General features: G+C 37.6%; 1 protein-coding gene across 1 annotated transcript in view; it reads left to right on the top strand.

Moving 5' to 3' along the window:
* The window catches only part of CDK14 (cyclin dependent kinase 14), a 238,452-nt gene that overhangs the window by 149,658 nt on the left and 72,450 nt on the right, over positions 1-16,344 (top strand). The gene's annotated exons all lie outside the window — the stretch shown is intronic.

The raw sequence follows: 16,344 nt of genomic DNA, 5'->3' as shown, positions 1-16,344 counted from the left end.
CTCCAGTTCTCACCAGAAAAATAATGCTGGTAATAGTTCGGTTTTTCTTCCTGTGAGACCTCTGAATTAGAATTCAGAACCTTTGAAAAGGAGAGATGAAGAAAGAGGGAGCAAGAGTTGAGGAAATACAGAATATGTGAAGAACGCAAGCACTTGATACAAGCAGCTTTAGGGTTGTGGAGATCTGGAAGTAGGAGTAACTTTTATAAAATGATGATTGATTGAAAGAGAATGAAGGATATAAGAATATTTATTCTTTCTAAAGATGAAAGGAAACTAAGATCATCTGGACTGCTTTCAGTATCCATTCTTAGTCCCTTCTGGGGAGTATATATATGAAGTAGGAGTATGTATGTAAAGTATAAAGGCATGGGAAATTGTCCACTGGAAGATTGCCCTTTTTGTCTTTATAAATGTATTTTAAAGTACTTTCTAGTGGATGCACTGGAGCAGTACTCTTTCTTACAAAAATGATTGTGAGATGTGGAACATGACAGTGTAATTCTTTAGTGGTTTTCACAACATGTAGGAACTTGTCTTTCTCCTGTAGGTCAAGTTTTCATTTACTGATTCCAGCAGAACTTCTGATATAAGCTGAAAATGTGGCCTATCAGCTTTTTTGAAATGTCTTTTATTTTTATGACTGCTATCCACATCAGGATTCACATTTCATTCACCAGCAGTAATGAGGAAGCCTTATGTGCTAATTGGCAATTTCACTGTTGATGTAGTCATGTTTTTTGTCTTTTAATTAGTATTACTCCAATTAACAGTTTGGTGTGTATTTGCAGTGCTGGAGAAGGGAAGGAAGTTCAGGTAGACATGCTCCACAACTTAATTGGCCTGTAGATTGTGAGGTGGTTAAAGAAAGAGCACTAAATTAAAAAAAATATACATCTATTTTTTCACGTGGTTTTCTGTTACTGTTTCTCAAAACTTGGAAGATACCAAAAGCTTCTTAAATGTTTTAAATAAGCTTTCCCACATCTTTTATTCTTAAATTAATGCAGCATATGAATTGTGAGAGTGTTTTTGATTGTAGCAGAAGTATAAATTAATTCTCTGTTGCAGGTGTTGTGCTGTTTGTTTGAAATGGCTAGTTTTTTTTTAATGTCATTTATATCTGCAATACACTGTGCAGTTATCTGGAATATCCCCGAATATATCTATATTATAAATTCTTTAAGATGTTACTATGATGGTCCTCCAATTTGGAGGATACTGGGAAATCTGTTGATAATCTTGCAGTCTCTTTTGTTATTTTGAGTGCTTCATATGATCATATGATGCTTTGTATTTTATTTTATTTCTTTCTTTTCTTTATTTTCCCCCTGAAGCTATATGTCCAATTTGAAGCTTTTTAAAAAGAAAAGTCCATTCCAGAAGAATATTTAAAAAAATATCCCCCTAGAAAATAATCTGCTATAATAAGTTAGTCACGATAATAAGAAGTAATAAAATAATCATCTATCAGATACAGATATAGTCAAATCCATTGTAACTTTGCATTCACTTTTTGTTTCTCTGGTTATAGTCTCTCTTGAGCTTGAAACCCATGTTAGGTTGGTTAGTAAATGTATATAATGACACTGATTCTCATCTTAGACTGCAAGGCATTGCTATGTACTCAGTAATATAAAGGTAAAACAGTCCCACCTTGATTAAATTCGTTGGGTAAGTATTGCTCCATTTGTAGTATAATGAAGTTCCTCTCAAGCAACTTGTCTGATAAGACACATCAGAGTAACCAGTCTTAGGTCTTCACGTCTTGTTATAATGTTTAGTGAAATCTCTGGATTTCACTATTAAAGCCTATTAAAAATTAAGAGAAAATTAGAAGTTTGAAAAAGTCAGTGGCCTCTGCTAAATTCCACAGTAGCCTTGGGCAAAGTTCAGTAGCCTCTGTTTTTTGGTTGTGGGCAGGGAGCCTACTGACTTTTCAGCCGCGTTCTTAAGAAAACAAACTAAAAGCCTCTCACCAGCACTTCTAAGCAATTTGTTGGAAATGTGAGCTGATCAGTGCAGTGTCCAACTCAGATGCACAATTGATTGTTCTCTGGGTGTGCAGGCTGTTGTGGCCAGCAAAACAGAAGAAAGACTGGGGTGTTTGTTCTGCTTTGTCTGCTTTCACCCCATTGTAGTAGGAAATAGAACTGTCTTTTTTTGCCTCAGTGCAGCACGAGGCCAAATGTGCCTTCAGTGACACCAAAGGCAAGATTTTCTCAGCTTTGTATTGGCAGAAATTAAAGGTTGACAATTTTGCATATGAAATGAAGAATAGAAACATGGAAGGTAAAAGCAGAAAGAAATAACCAGTAGTAGGCATACAAATGTATAATAATGTGGTAAGGATTTTTTTTTTTTCTGCTTGTAGTTTGTCTTGACCTAACAGAAACATCTGTGTAATCTACTCTTATATACTGGGAGGAGATTCTATGTCTCTGTTTTTTTTCAAGCTGTATTTTCTTTCATGGCTGATGACCTTGTAAAATTGAAAACCAGATGGGTTGAATTTCTCTTCTGAGAACCGAGTTGAAAAATTAGAAGTGATGGGGTTGAAGTCTGAAGGGTTGTGACCTCTCTCACTGGAGGCACGAGAAATGAGAGCGCACACGTGTGCGCACGCAGGCATACATGTGTGCATTTACTTCTTAAACAAGATGTAAAATAGAGGTTTGCTTCTCTTTATGTTTTTCTCCCACAATTTCCTAATTCATGATAATGTGCTTGGAGAGGAAGTTGGTTTAGATTATGCTTTTGATTAATTACATGAGAAGCAGTATGGAAATTAGAGAAATGAGTGCTTTGTTTTTAAATGCACTCAGGGCAGAAAAGAACCTATCACAAAATCAGTTTCTGTCAGAGATAGGATTGACTTTGCCAGCACAATAAATATGAAATCCTAGAGCAAAGGCCTTTTTGTCTCTAAGGAGAAGACCTTTATATTTTGGTTTCATAAGTTTTCAAAAAAACAACAGCTTGACTGAAGGTTCTTAATTTGGAGTGAGGCTTATTTAGTCTCCTCAGCATAGGATATCAAATACTTAAAAGCAGGCTGTACTAGATCAGAGTTCTTGAATAAACAAGGTAAAAGAAAGGCTATTCATGCCTGCAGTGCATTGCGTTGCAGCTCAAGTGGAATCTTTGAGCAACCGTGGGCATGTGTTTTTCTACTGCACAGCTCCCAGACATTGACACTCGGCTGTGTGGGAGCGCCTTTGTTCGGCTGAGCGGCAGCCTGCTTTGCTGCTCTTGTGCTATAGCTGCTGTGAAATGAACATTTATGAGAATACAGCAGCAAAATGAAAAGGGATAACACAACACAGAGACCTTATCGAATTAAAAATTCATGAGGTATAAAAAATGGCTTTTCTTCAGAAGATATAATAAGGAAGACTACTACCTGAATAATTACTGCTCTGAAAAATAGTCCTTGAACTTCCTGCATTCTTTTTTCAATCTAATTAAAATTCCAGAGGAAATTAAAGTGTATTAGGGTTTTTTTTTGTTATGAAATGATTGAATAAATGTGAAAATTATTTTTGATTCTGTAGTGTAAATTTGTCTCTATTTTTATTTCCTTCCAGCACATATGTCTGTCTTGACTAGAAATAAAGTATTGTAAACCTTTAATGAGTAACACCTTAAGCAATTACAAACTTAAATGAATAGAGCTTGTTTTTGTTGCTATTTACCACATAGACTGGGCTGCACAGCTGTTGCTAAGGCTTTGGTTAGTAATTTCTTCGCTTTAACTTTTCTGTACACTGTTTACAGATGTGTTTGTTTGGCCTTTGGATGTGTATTGACTTAGAAAAAATTATCTTTGAACTTCTGTTTACAAAAGTCATTGAGCAGCTTTGAAAGCAAAGTGTGTATCTAGAATGAATGCATTTGTGTTAACGCTAGAGTGTCAAATGACTGTACAGCAGTGGACAGGAGTATGAGCTCAAAGACTAAACACTAAGAAAATGTATTTTTCAAACATTACTTGTGATCAGATGATTAATAATTAAGCAAAACAGCTACTGAAGGACACAAGTGATTTGTATTCATACTGAAAAATCATTCTTCTTTGGTTCATTTATACACGAAGCACACATTGTAAGCAGTATGTTGTGTTATTTCAGTGATCCCTTTTTCAGCATCAGAACTCTGAAAGATGTGTATCAAAGACTAGAGGAGCAAATACAGAACAAACCCTGCCAGGCATATTATCTTTTAGCACTGCATGAGGGTGCTTCTGAGTGATACTCATGCGGAAGGGTCCAAGATGTTGAAGGGGCTTAGATGGCAGCAGCTCTGCATTCTGTGAGAAGATTAAGGCACCTGAGAGGAAAATGGGTTGAGGTGAAGTAGAAGGCAACAGACTGCTGAGGAGGCAAAAGTAGGGGGCTGAAGGAAAATAAGAGAAGAAATATGCAGTTGTGGAACATGATGGCCCTTTGCTAAGTGAGGAAGAAGACTCACATAGGGATGCAGTACTCAATGACTTCCTTGTCTTGGTCTTCACAAATAAAATTTCACAGTTTTTGTTTTCTGAAACAGGGTTCAGGGAGGAGAGAAGTGAGTGGAAGAGAATTGAGTCAAGGATCTTCTCAAAAGTCTTGACTCATGCACATTCCTGGGACCAAACAGGAGGCATCTGGAGGGTACTGACCAGGATGGTTTATGTTACCATGAGGCTCTTCTCTGTCATTTTAGCAAAATTGTATCAACTAGATTAGGTCCCTAGTAACTAAGGGAAGGTGAATGCTGTTTCCACTTTTAAAAAGAGCTGGAAAGATGTTCTGGGGCTGATCAACCACCACCTCTGTAAAAACAATGAATCAAGTCCTTCTTTGCACAATAGCTCCTGTTTATGTTTTGTGTACTCTAATCTAAATCAAGATTATCAGTTATGTTTGCATCTATATTATCATACTTAATTGCAGCTCAAAATCTCTAAATAGCTTATAGCATTCAGCAAGGAGGTGGGAAGTGGATTCCACCATCCAGGCTGTACTTCTCAGGAAGAATTTGCCTCCCTGTATGTTACTGTCTATCCCAAAATTTCAACTATGTCCCTAATATTGTGACTCTTCTAGGGATAATGTGGACTGTTCATCTGATTGTAGTATGATTTGTCTTACATATCATTTAGTTAGAATGATATTATGCTTTTTGGCTTGGAAACATACAGTCATTATTAGAAGTTGTAACATAAAAGATCTACAGAGCTTTTAGGGGCAGGTATGACACATGTCACCTAGTGATGTATGAAAAAACTCCTCAGGGCATGAGCATACCCTTGGCTTGCATGTGAGGAGGTCATAGCACCTCAGACTGTGAAAGAAACTGGCCAAATTATTAGGGCCCTTTTCCTGCTTTATCTGTGAGTTCATCAACCTGCTTCAGGGAATTATTTATTGGTGAAACTTCCCTGCAGTCACTTTTTCCATTTGTCTTTCCTCTAGGCCTGCAATATAGGTGAATTGCACAAGGTATGTGGAAGGTTGGTCTACATTTTGGATTGTGCTGTTATTTCAAGTGCAAATATCTCTTGTGTGGTTCCATATTTTAATTGGGTGCCATTCTTTTTAGCATAAACACTGACTTTCTCAGTGTGCCATTTCCCTAAGACAGTGTAAGGCCAAGACTATGCAGGCACTTATGCAGGCAGAAGTACAAAATACTATTTCAAACTATGAAACAGCAACTCCAGAAGGTGTTGTTAACTTGAATATATTTGCAAGGATAAGAAAACTTACTGACTGATTTATTAATATTATTATTATTATTTTTAAATGTATTTTTTAAAGCTTGAGTAGAAATTGCCCCTTCAGTCCCTTCTCTGCCCCAATTTTTCATTATTTCAGCCCTTTAAACAAGCTGTGGTAATGTCCCAGAGAGTTCTAATGCTATAAGATGAGTGAGAAAGAACATGAGGAACTTGGTGTTTTAATGCTTTGGGACTTTGGGAATATGTTTCCATGAAATTCCATATGGATTTTACTATGGAGTGCATGTTGGAGATCTATCACAAGCGTCAAAACTATTGCTGTATAGTTAGTTGACTGTTAAAATGATTAAATCTATGTTGATAACTTGAATTAAAAAAATTCTTCTCCACAGAAAGAATCCCATAAGGAATTTCTTTATGAAGTACCATATAAATTCCTATGAAAGGTTGGATAGCATAAAAGATTGTACCATATACATTCCTATGAAAGGTTGGATAGCATAAAAGATTGCACGGATAACTGCTATTTTTTTTCTGCACAAATGCTCCACAGAGTATCAGTTATTGAAGATCATGGTGAAAGGCTCTGTCATAGTGTCTGAAATGCTGATACTTCTGGGCTCAAGGCCTGAAGCAACAGAGCAGACTGTGCACATTTGGCCTGGCCTAATCCTGACTGCATACTACAACAGTGAAAAAGTACCCTTGTAACCCCACTGCTTTCTGCATCTAGAGGAAGGGAGCCAGAAGCTCATGAGCTAAGCTCGTTTCCTCTTGGAGGAAGGATTAAAGTTGTAGGTTGCAGAAGCTGTGAGTACCATGTACCTAGAGACTCCTGTCAAGGGTTGTTTGCTTCCCTAGGATAACAAGCTGTCCTTCCACCCCAGACTTTATCTACTAACAGCACCACTGACTGATGGCTGTGGTTAGCCCAAGCTGCTCCCTTCCTGCCCCAAAGCAAGGCCTTCCTGTGCAGCTCATGTGACCTTCTCATGGTTTCCACAGTGGAGGCTTGCGGTAAGGAGCAAGAAGAGGTGTGTAGGTGGCAGGAAGTCTCAAGCAGCAGCAGTGCAAAGGGGTGGATTTGATTTCTGGTATTTGGGCTGATTAATTCTTTTGTGCGTTGGTTTTGCGAGAGGAAGATGGCAGAGAATTTGTAGCCTAGTACTGTTGTGGTGCCTCTTGCTTCTCATTCATATTTAGTTTAGTTTAGTTCCCACTGTGGACCTCTGTCTCCTTTGCTTCATTGATCTCATGGCTTTATTGAGGTGTCAGACGTATCTAACTTTAAAATTGCCGTTGTGAGAGTTGATGCAGGAAGAGTATTTTATCGACAGAAATTAGGTTTGCTAGCCTATGGAGAATTAATAGATTTGACACAGGATTTCTGTCTGGAGTCAGCCACACACTGAATTTTGTCCATGTCAGTCTCCACTGACTGATTTTTAACAGTTGAAAATAAAATTCTTGGAAAATACACATCTTTTCTGCTATAGTAGTGAGTAGATTTTATAACCAGAGTTCTTCCCACTGAGAAACACTGTGTAGAATTATTGGATACTAAGGAATAAAATAATAATTTGTTTTTAAACCAATAAGGAACTGGAGATTGGCTTGAGTCACTAAATGAGTCCCCTGCTAAAAGCATCTCAGATTACTTAAGGTTCAATCCAGTTTCCCATTGTTACAAGCTGGAGATATATTGAGCCTTTAAGTAGGAGGAAAGCATCTTAATTATCCATTAAGGGCAATAAAGGAAGTTGGTTATGACACCATTAAAACAACTGTGATAAAAATTCTGTTTGGTTGTTTTGTGCATAGGAAGAACGTGGTCTTTAGATGTCATCTGCAATGCGGCTCGCTCAGTTCTTATTATGACCTTGCATTATTACCACAGCAGTTATTACCACAAGAGAAGCCCATTCATCCACAGGAATGTGTAGATGTATTTAGAATCTGGGCAGTAGAAACAAGAAATTTTCTTTCATCGTAAAAAAAGCCTTATTTTGTTCATGTGACCACATTTTCATGTCTACACATCTTGCTGCTTCTCTAGCCTTACTCTGTAGCCTTGTAAATACTGTGGCTATAAACCTCCATTTTTAAAGCACCAAACTTTCTTAAAAACTTTGTTTCCCCTCCTTTCTCAGCTTAGAAATTAAGAGAGAAACACCTTGGCATTCTGTGTTGCCAATCTGGTTTCTGAAATTTAATATGTCACACGATATTTTCAGACACGCTGAGCAGCTGCAGCCAGGATAACTTCAGTCCAAACGGAGCTTCCTGTGCGTCAGCCCATGGGGATATTTGAGGAGTGGTTGTCTCCTGCCTGAAAAATGGCAAGCTGCTTTTGTCAGTGCAGCTCTATCTGAATGCCTGCTGTGCACCTGGTAAAGCTTTTGAATACTGGTTTAGTGTAGTAGTGCTTTCCCTTTTGGACTTATTGGTCTGATCATGGTTTTGTTTATTGCTTCCTTATTTAGGAGAACGTATTACATAATAAAAGGAGAAAATTGCACCAAATTTTAAAATCATTTAAATTTCTTTGATGTGTTGTTGATTATGCAGATTTATTTTACATGGCAAATAATCAGCTGTGGGAAAATGAAAGGGTAGGTGGGAAAGGGTGTGGCTTAAGGAAGAGAGAATTCATCATCACTCAGAACTCAAAAGAACAAAAATACTGATATGGAAAGAGAAGATTAACATGAAAGGAGAACGGCAGTTCATTAAGAGAAATGTACTGTTTAACATGATATGAAATAATGCCACGATTCAGATAGCATATTAAGGAAGTGTTAGCTCTGTAATTTATGCCATGGGTTTTTTTTTTGTCCCAGGTGTTTTAAGTCCTTGTGTTAGATTCACATTTTATCTAGGTAATTTTTAATAATTTATGCAAGTTTTTTCCATTCCTTCTGAAAGTTACAATGTTGGCTGTATTTATATTTCTTCAGTTGCGTGATTCTTACTCATGTATTGAGAGGAGAATTTTCCTGGCAGCCCTGGGGATTTTTAGCATTTTTTTTTTTTCTGTAGCCATTGAAAATAAGGGAGAAGAAGATGTTCAGGTGTCATCTCTATTATCCCCACCCCTAGTTATGAACATACAAATGAATGATCCAAGGGATAGAACACCAGGCTGAGATTGCTGGGGCTGTTCAGCCTGGAGAAGAGAAGGCTCTGGGGAGACCTTTCAGTATCTAAAGGGGACCTACAGAAAGAAGGGAACAGATTCTTTAGCAGGGTCTGTGGTGAGAGAACAGGGGGAAATGGCTTCAAGCTTAAAGAAAGTAGATTTAAGTTGGGTATAAGGAAAAAGTCTTTTACAGCCAAAAGTAATGCCTCCTATTTATTTTCCTGGAAACTACAACAGATACAAAGAGCATGATAACACTGTTGGATAGAGAAAATTCTCAGTTACAAAACATTGTTTTTCAACACAGTCACAACCATTAGATTATGTATTTTCACCACCCACGAACAAGTGCCTGTATCCCTTGCTGTATGTTATGCTGAGGCACTGGCAGAGGTTGACCAGAGAGGATGCCCTGTTTCTGGAGACTTTCAAGGTGAGTCTGGATCAGGCCCTGGGCTATTTGATCTAGCTGTAGGTGTCCTGTTCATTGCAGGTGAGATGGACTAGATGACCTTTAAAGGTCCCTTCCAACTCTAAGAATTCTATGATTCTCACATTCATCTTATTTCATTTTAAAGTCACTTCCAAGTAAAGCTTTTTTTTTTTTCGTATTCACTCCTGTGGCTATATTTGGTTTTAAAGCTATTTCATTACAATGGTATTTAAGTTACTTATTAACTGTAGTGGCTAGATTTGATTATAGAAGTAGATACTTCTATGTGACTATGAAGCGCTAGAAGAAAATGTCTTTAGTATGTTGATATTACCATAATTGATGCTAAGTTCTGGAATTTTCAAGCAAGGCGAACATTCAATTCAGCTTTAAACTGTCTGTAGGCCTTAGGAAAAAAACTCAATAATAAAAAGCATTCCTACTGAAATGTACTTTGTAAATACAAAATTGTAATTTACCTTCTGGAAAGTGACAGTTCTTTGCTCAGGATGGTGCTCAAGATTACAGCCATGCAGGTTGCAGGATGTGATGCTGAATGGATTATCAAAATAAGATGTGCTCACCTGCGTACCTCAAATTTGTTCATACATGCAAGAAGCGGTTTAAGAGAAAATTAAATGTTGCAAAGTTACCAACAGCATGACAGACACTTCTAGAAGTAGTTTCTATCAAGCACTGCATGGAGAAGCACAGCAATAGTCTGAAAGAGCAGAGAGGAGAATGCTTTGGATTCAGTACTAATATTTTCATTTCTTCGATAAAGGGATCTGCTGACTTAGTAAGGTTACATCTGTGTAACAGAGTAGATTTGGTCCAAAGAGCTCCAATTTTGCCATCCTGACAGTGGCATTTCAGTATCACTTTCTAGAAAGATGCCATATGAGGAACATTTGCTGTTTAACTACCTCTTTCCAAAATTATATTGTAGAATCCACAGCTTTATTGCATTTCCGATGTAAATTTTTTAAAACGAAATTGCCTGTTTTCATTTCTTCTCTCTCTGTGACAAAATTGTATTATGAACTGATTAGGTGGCTCTGCAGGAATACAGATGCCTGACTACTGATGTGAAGTCAAATCATCATTTAGACTTAAGCATATTGGAATGTCTCTCACAAAACTTTCCTTGTAAGATTTGTGGTTCAGCTAATTCAAGATGACATAGACATTAAATGAGTTTTGAGGAGCAATTCAAATGAACAGATGAATCTGAGGCTCCAGAGATCACTGCCATAATATGCTGCTGCATTATAATGCTTCTCCACCGAAGCAACTATACTTATGTAGGTTTTCTTAATGGTCTCACACTTTAAGGCAAAGTGAAAATAATGTTAAAATTTAGTAAAATCTTTAGGTCTCTTATAGTTATTTTGTTCTTCGAATATTATAGACTTCTGTTTCATTTTGTTTTGTTAGCTTTGTATCAATGCTTGTACTGTATTATCCTTATCTTTTCAGATCATTTTTCTCTGACTTAAGCCAGTACAGACAGATGCGTTCTTAGATTCTGCAGGCACTATCTAGCATTTGAATGTATGTTCTGATGTGGTAGTGCATACAAAATGTACCAGACTTCTTCCACAGAAGAGCCAAGACAATGGTTTTACATGCTAAGAAAATATATAAGTTTAAGAGAATAATGTATTGCAGCAACACCAAGAATTAGCTGAGTATCTGTGTTATCTATGAACAGTCTGGCATGGGTCCTGGAAGCAGCCTGGGTTAATCTTCCCCATAGCTGCAGAACCATTTGTGCCAGCCGTGGCTCAGGCGCCAAGCCTGTGAGGTGGAACCAGCGCAGCTGTGTCCTGCAGCAGGGACATGCATGGCAGGGTACTCTCAGCTGGAAAGCTCAGGCATATCAAACTTAATGGCACTGGTTGTGCAGCACAGGGGCCAGGCGCTGGCAGATCTGTTAGTTGCAGAATGGTGCCATTTATACATGTATGGGCCTGGCCTCACATTGTAAGAACTGGTGTTTCAGTGCCCATATTGAGATTCACAAATTTCACTTTTGTGTGTATTGCCAAATGGTATTATTAGTGTTTTATTTACAAGTAGAAATAATTGTCAGGTGTGATTTTCATGGGTATTATTGTTTGTAGATTGCATTAACGATGTTCTAACACTTGCTTTTTCATGTATCCTTGCTCTTGTTAAATTAGCCTAAACTAATTCATGGGATCTTCCCCGTTTGTAAATAAATTTACAGATACTTTAATAGGCTTTTTATCCTGGCCGTTATCTTTGTCAAAATTCTCTGGATATTTTACCTCTGAATTAGAAATGATGGATCAGCAAAATGGTATTGTCTCACTCCATGCAGCAACATTCTAATAGATACCAAAGTATCTTTGCCTTTTAGCCGTTTCGGCAGCCCCAGGTTGATTGCACTGAGCTTGGTCCTCATTGATGGAAACAGTCAGGATCAGTGCTGTCACTTCAGGAACAAAACTACCCGAGTGTAAACAACTGAGTTTAGATATTTGCATATAAAACTCATGGTGAAACTTAGCTTTTGTGTTTCTCTGTGCGTGTTGGTGAGTCCCTACACTAGCAACAAAGCATGCTTATTTAACAGTTCTTCAGCTGTCAGATTTAATGAAACATTGCAGTGGAAAGATTTAAGTAGTACTGTTGTTGTGTACTTGAGTCTGGTGTGTGTTCAGTCCCCTCAGCAAACCTTATCTGAACAAAGGGGAAGGCAGTTTGTCTACACGACATTTTTCTGCAAATATAAGTCTTGAATAGCTTGGATAAAGCTTATTTATTTCCTTGCCAGTATGTCCTATTTAGCGTGTCTCATGCAATATGTCAAGTACCTACTGCATTTTATCGAATGATAAATTATCAAGATAGCAGTTGATAAAGGTTGATTCATTTTAACTTGGTCCCGAGATGGAGTAATCCAAAATTGGCTCTTACAGTCATGCTTTTAGTTGTCCAGATGGGGAACACAGTCAATTGTTAACACACGTAGCATTGCAGTAAGATGTTGATTTCTATGGTCAGTGCTTGATGGGCTATTACACTTCACCAGATTGTACACACAGAGCTTTCTCTTTGTCTCTGCAGAGCAGTTTTTCCCTCATGGTCTGAATCACTTTACATTTTCTTTTCTGAGTTCCTTTGGTTTGTTAGGAAAAAAGTCTGATGATAGGGAAACAAGAACATTACTCCTCACAACTGCATGAAAGTAGTATGTAACCTGTGTTGTCTTCAGCAAGATCTTTATTCACATGTTTTAAAATCCCATGTTGTTGTTTGTTGTTATTTTTTTTCTAATGTTCCTATGTTCCAAACTCAAACTGTTCAGTGCAATGCTCATTGATTCACAGCTGCTTCCCAGTTTTCTCTTTTCTCAGGGAATATTGAAACATTCTCAAATGTATTACCTCTCATTTTCAACTGAGAAATATTTTCTGTTTGTTTGTCCTTTCTAGAACTTCCTCCCTGTTCTCTGCAGATCCTCCCAATGTAAAACCATCTGTTCAGGCATTGTTAACTCTTTGCTTCAAACTTAATAACTGTGGAATGAGCAATACTGACTTCTTCACTTGCAGCCTTATTAGCAAAGTAGTGTGTTTATGCTGGGATGCTGTTAAGAGGAGAGGTAATCATTTTCATGTGGAATGTTTTGTGACAGAAGAAAATGAAGATCATTAAGTAAAAATCCAGAAAGTAGAAAGCAAGATTTGAAACAGTGAACAGTTGCAATATCGTGGGCATGTATCTTATGTTTTTAAATCCAGATCTTTTCATTAATGCAGAAATTATCTTTGATGTGAAATTGCTTGCTGTCCTTGAATTCTGTGAGCTGTCACAGCCGTGTGCATGTTTACACTGTTGGCAGTGTTAGTGTGGATTTCTTTTCTTTTTCTTTTTATCCTGCCCACACCATTATGTTTCTGCTTCTAAATTGGAGAGGCAGTTTGAACACACTCATGCTGCCCCAGAGGGTCGTGGTGATATATATAATTTCACTATGTCAAAAATGGAATGTGTATTCTTTTCCACTTCTGTGCCACCTATTTTTTGATTGGAACAGAATGGTTTGCGTGTTCTTTTCTGCTAATGGAGAATGAATGAGTTTGGCAGTCATTGTGTGTGTTCAGCATCAGCAGCTTTTTCAATATGTATCAGAAAGTTTTTAAAGGATTTTAAAGCAGAGAAATAAACAGCTTTATATTTAGGATGGTTTTCAGTCAAATTAATCAAAGAGGTCTTTAATATACAACAAACACCTGAGCTCTTTTCCTTATTGCTTGCCTATGGTCTTGTGGATAGCTTTGGAGGTAGACAAAAGAGTTGATGTTGACTTGTTAAAACAAGAAAAATGCTTTTCATGCAGGGTAAATTCTTATTTCTTGTTAGCAGAAAAAATATTTCTGCATCTTCCTTTCCTCGAGCTTGTGTTTGTCAAATGGATGGTGGAGACCTTTACAAAGACCAGACTCTACATTGTGATTGTCAGAAGGCATACATGAGATAGGATTTGCAGGGAGAAATAATCTTTTATTAGAACAAGTAGTGATAGTGTGGGAAAACCCAGGCTGTCAGACACACATGCCTTTTGTTTGACTTATTGCTGTCTGTGTTGTGAAGGTTGACTCATGCTCTCTGCTTGGGAAGACTAGTCATTGCCCAAGTGCATTTGGGGAATATTAACCGGGGAACCTAATTAGGCTCTCTCTGATAGTGGGTGACTTTTGTAAATGAATATCACTACCGTGAACTGGTGGCTGCATTAGGAGTCAGGCAAAGGATACTGTAGGTAATTTATCATAGTTGAAAGAAATTTAACTCAGATCAGCTACAGATAAGGGACAGATGATTTCTGTTCAGCAGAGGGACCTTCAGGCTGCAGTACATTTACTTGCCAAGAGCTGAATTCTGGGGTGGAGAGCCGAGTGTCTTGTTGAAACAATGTCAGTTTCCACCCATTTTACTTCTGTTTCATGATCTTCAATAGATTATGTTAATATTTTAATATTGTTACTGAACAATGGTAATAAACCATGTACCTCAAAGTAGTTGAAAAAAAAATTAAAATAAATGAACAGGAATCAAAGAAAGGAAGCATGAAAGAATATGAATCAAGGATAAACAACAATGAAAGAGAAAAACCAGTCTTTTTTTTTTTTTTGGCTGCAGCATGCCTTACTGAAGCCCTTTTTGTTACATTTAAATAAAAATAGTAAACAAATCAATACATTTAAAGTGTAATGGAAAGGAAAACAATGCACATACTTGGCAAGCCCTCCTTTTTGCATTACTGTCTTTGTCAGCTGTAGGATGAGGCTTACTGTTGAACAAAGGCTTCCTGGTTGTCACATGAATTTGACTAGAAAGTAATTCTGCGACAAAAAAAAAATCAAATATTAATATTTGTGCTCACAACCAAAGGTAACTCTATTTGAGTCTGGATATAGCTGCTTCCTCTTTTAAAAGCCATGTAAAATAAAATAAATTAAAAATGGTGATAAATCAGTACAAATAAATTTGTTACATCACTAACTGATACTAGGTGAAGTCAGAGACAGTCTGTGGGTCTGAGATAAAAGGTAAAGCCAGACGAAGCAGAGAAAATTGTTTACCATGCAGGGAAATATCTTCTTGCTTTAGAGTTGTCCTGGAAAGCTCAGACACTTGGGATTAGATATTCCATTCTGCTCTATTCCATTCCATATGTCAGCATAGTCAGTCAGCCTGTGTTTTAAATAAAGGGCATTACAGGATCACATGAGCTCTTGTTTAATGAATGATATAAAATAAAGTTGTGCTTTGCGGCATAGCACAGGTAGATGTTGGGGGCATGTGATGCATGAGAAAAGTTTGTTCTTCCAGCTAGGATAAATAATAGCCAGTGAAGTGAATCCCTGGATTACAGGAGTGTCTGTTGTTGCCATAATTATACTCAGCAGGGCCGGTGCCACCTGACTTTAATCGCTGGGCCTTATTCTTGGCTTCCCCCTTTCCAGACGAGGCCAGACACAGGCTGCATGGTGACCTTTTGTATTTTGGAGGCTGTTGGATCTAGGAGGGACTTCACCAACTGTCAGTGAGCCATCTATGCCCCTTCACAGGCAAGAAGGGTGCAAGCAGCCGTATGTAAATGTTGTGCCTTCACCTGGTAATGTCACCATTTCCCTTTTGGCTTTTGTTTGTCATAGCCATTAAGATCTGAAGTTTTGATGATCACCCATGAGCTCTGTCTTTTTCAAAGGAGACTGTCACACTTCCTGTAGGGTATCCATGGAAACAGACAGGGAACCCTTAACGAAAGTGATCGAACATGCTGTGCTAATTAATCCTACCCTTCAGTTTCCCTTTCAGTTGAAGGATGTGGTTAAATAAATTTTGCATGAGTAAGCATATTTGAATGTGCAAAAAGGTATGAAATACATAGATTTTTTTTTTGTTTGCTTTTTTCTGCATTTTTTTTTTTAACAAACAAACAAAAAAATCCCACCAAAGTAACCCAAGATGGTAACTGTCATCTGTTCACATCTGGAACATCAAAACAAGAAGTGCAGAATCTTGTCAGTGTTTATATGTATATATTTTGGTAGCTCTGCTTTTAAACTGTAAATATATCTGAAAGATGAGGATGTTTTTCATGCTTCAAGTGGGATGGGAGATATTTACATTAATTTTGAGTCTTCAAATGAAAGTGTTCATAATTGCAAATGCTGTATTTGTGCAGAGTGTTCTTCAGAAAAAGCAAACTTTGTTCCCATTCCTAAGAAAGAGAAGCTCCTCTACGGCATTAGCCTAATTTAGGGCCTTTGAATTCTGCACTGGAAAAGCAATTGACTAAAACAGAGGGACTGTGCCAAATGTTCGTGTGCCAAATTTTAGCTTTTGTATGTATTTCCCTTGGTTGTTCAGTTCTGCTAAATTTGGCCATATAGTCTGCAAAGTAGTGTAAGTGGATGAGCAGGAAACCAGTTAGCCACTACATAAAACTTACGGCTGTAAACGTCTTAAACCTGCAGCACTGATGCAATTTGATGTCAATTTGCTCTT

This window comes from Centrocercus urophasianus, unplaced genomic scaffold (genome assembly GCF_019232065.1).
Source record: "Centrocercus urophasianus isolate 14NV4802_14NV808 unplaced genomic scaffold, USGS_Curo_1.0 seq_16, whole genome shotgun sequence".
Taxonomy (NCBI): Eukaryota; Metazoa; Chordata; class Aves; order Galliformes; family Phasianidae; genus Centrocercus; species Centrocercus urophasianus.
This window is presented reverse-complemented; position numbering and strand designations above follow the sequence as displayed.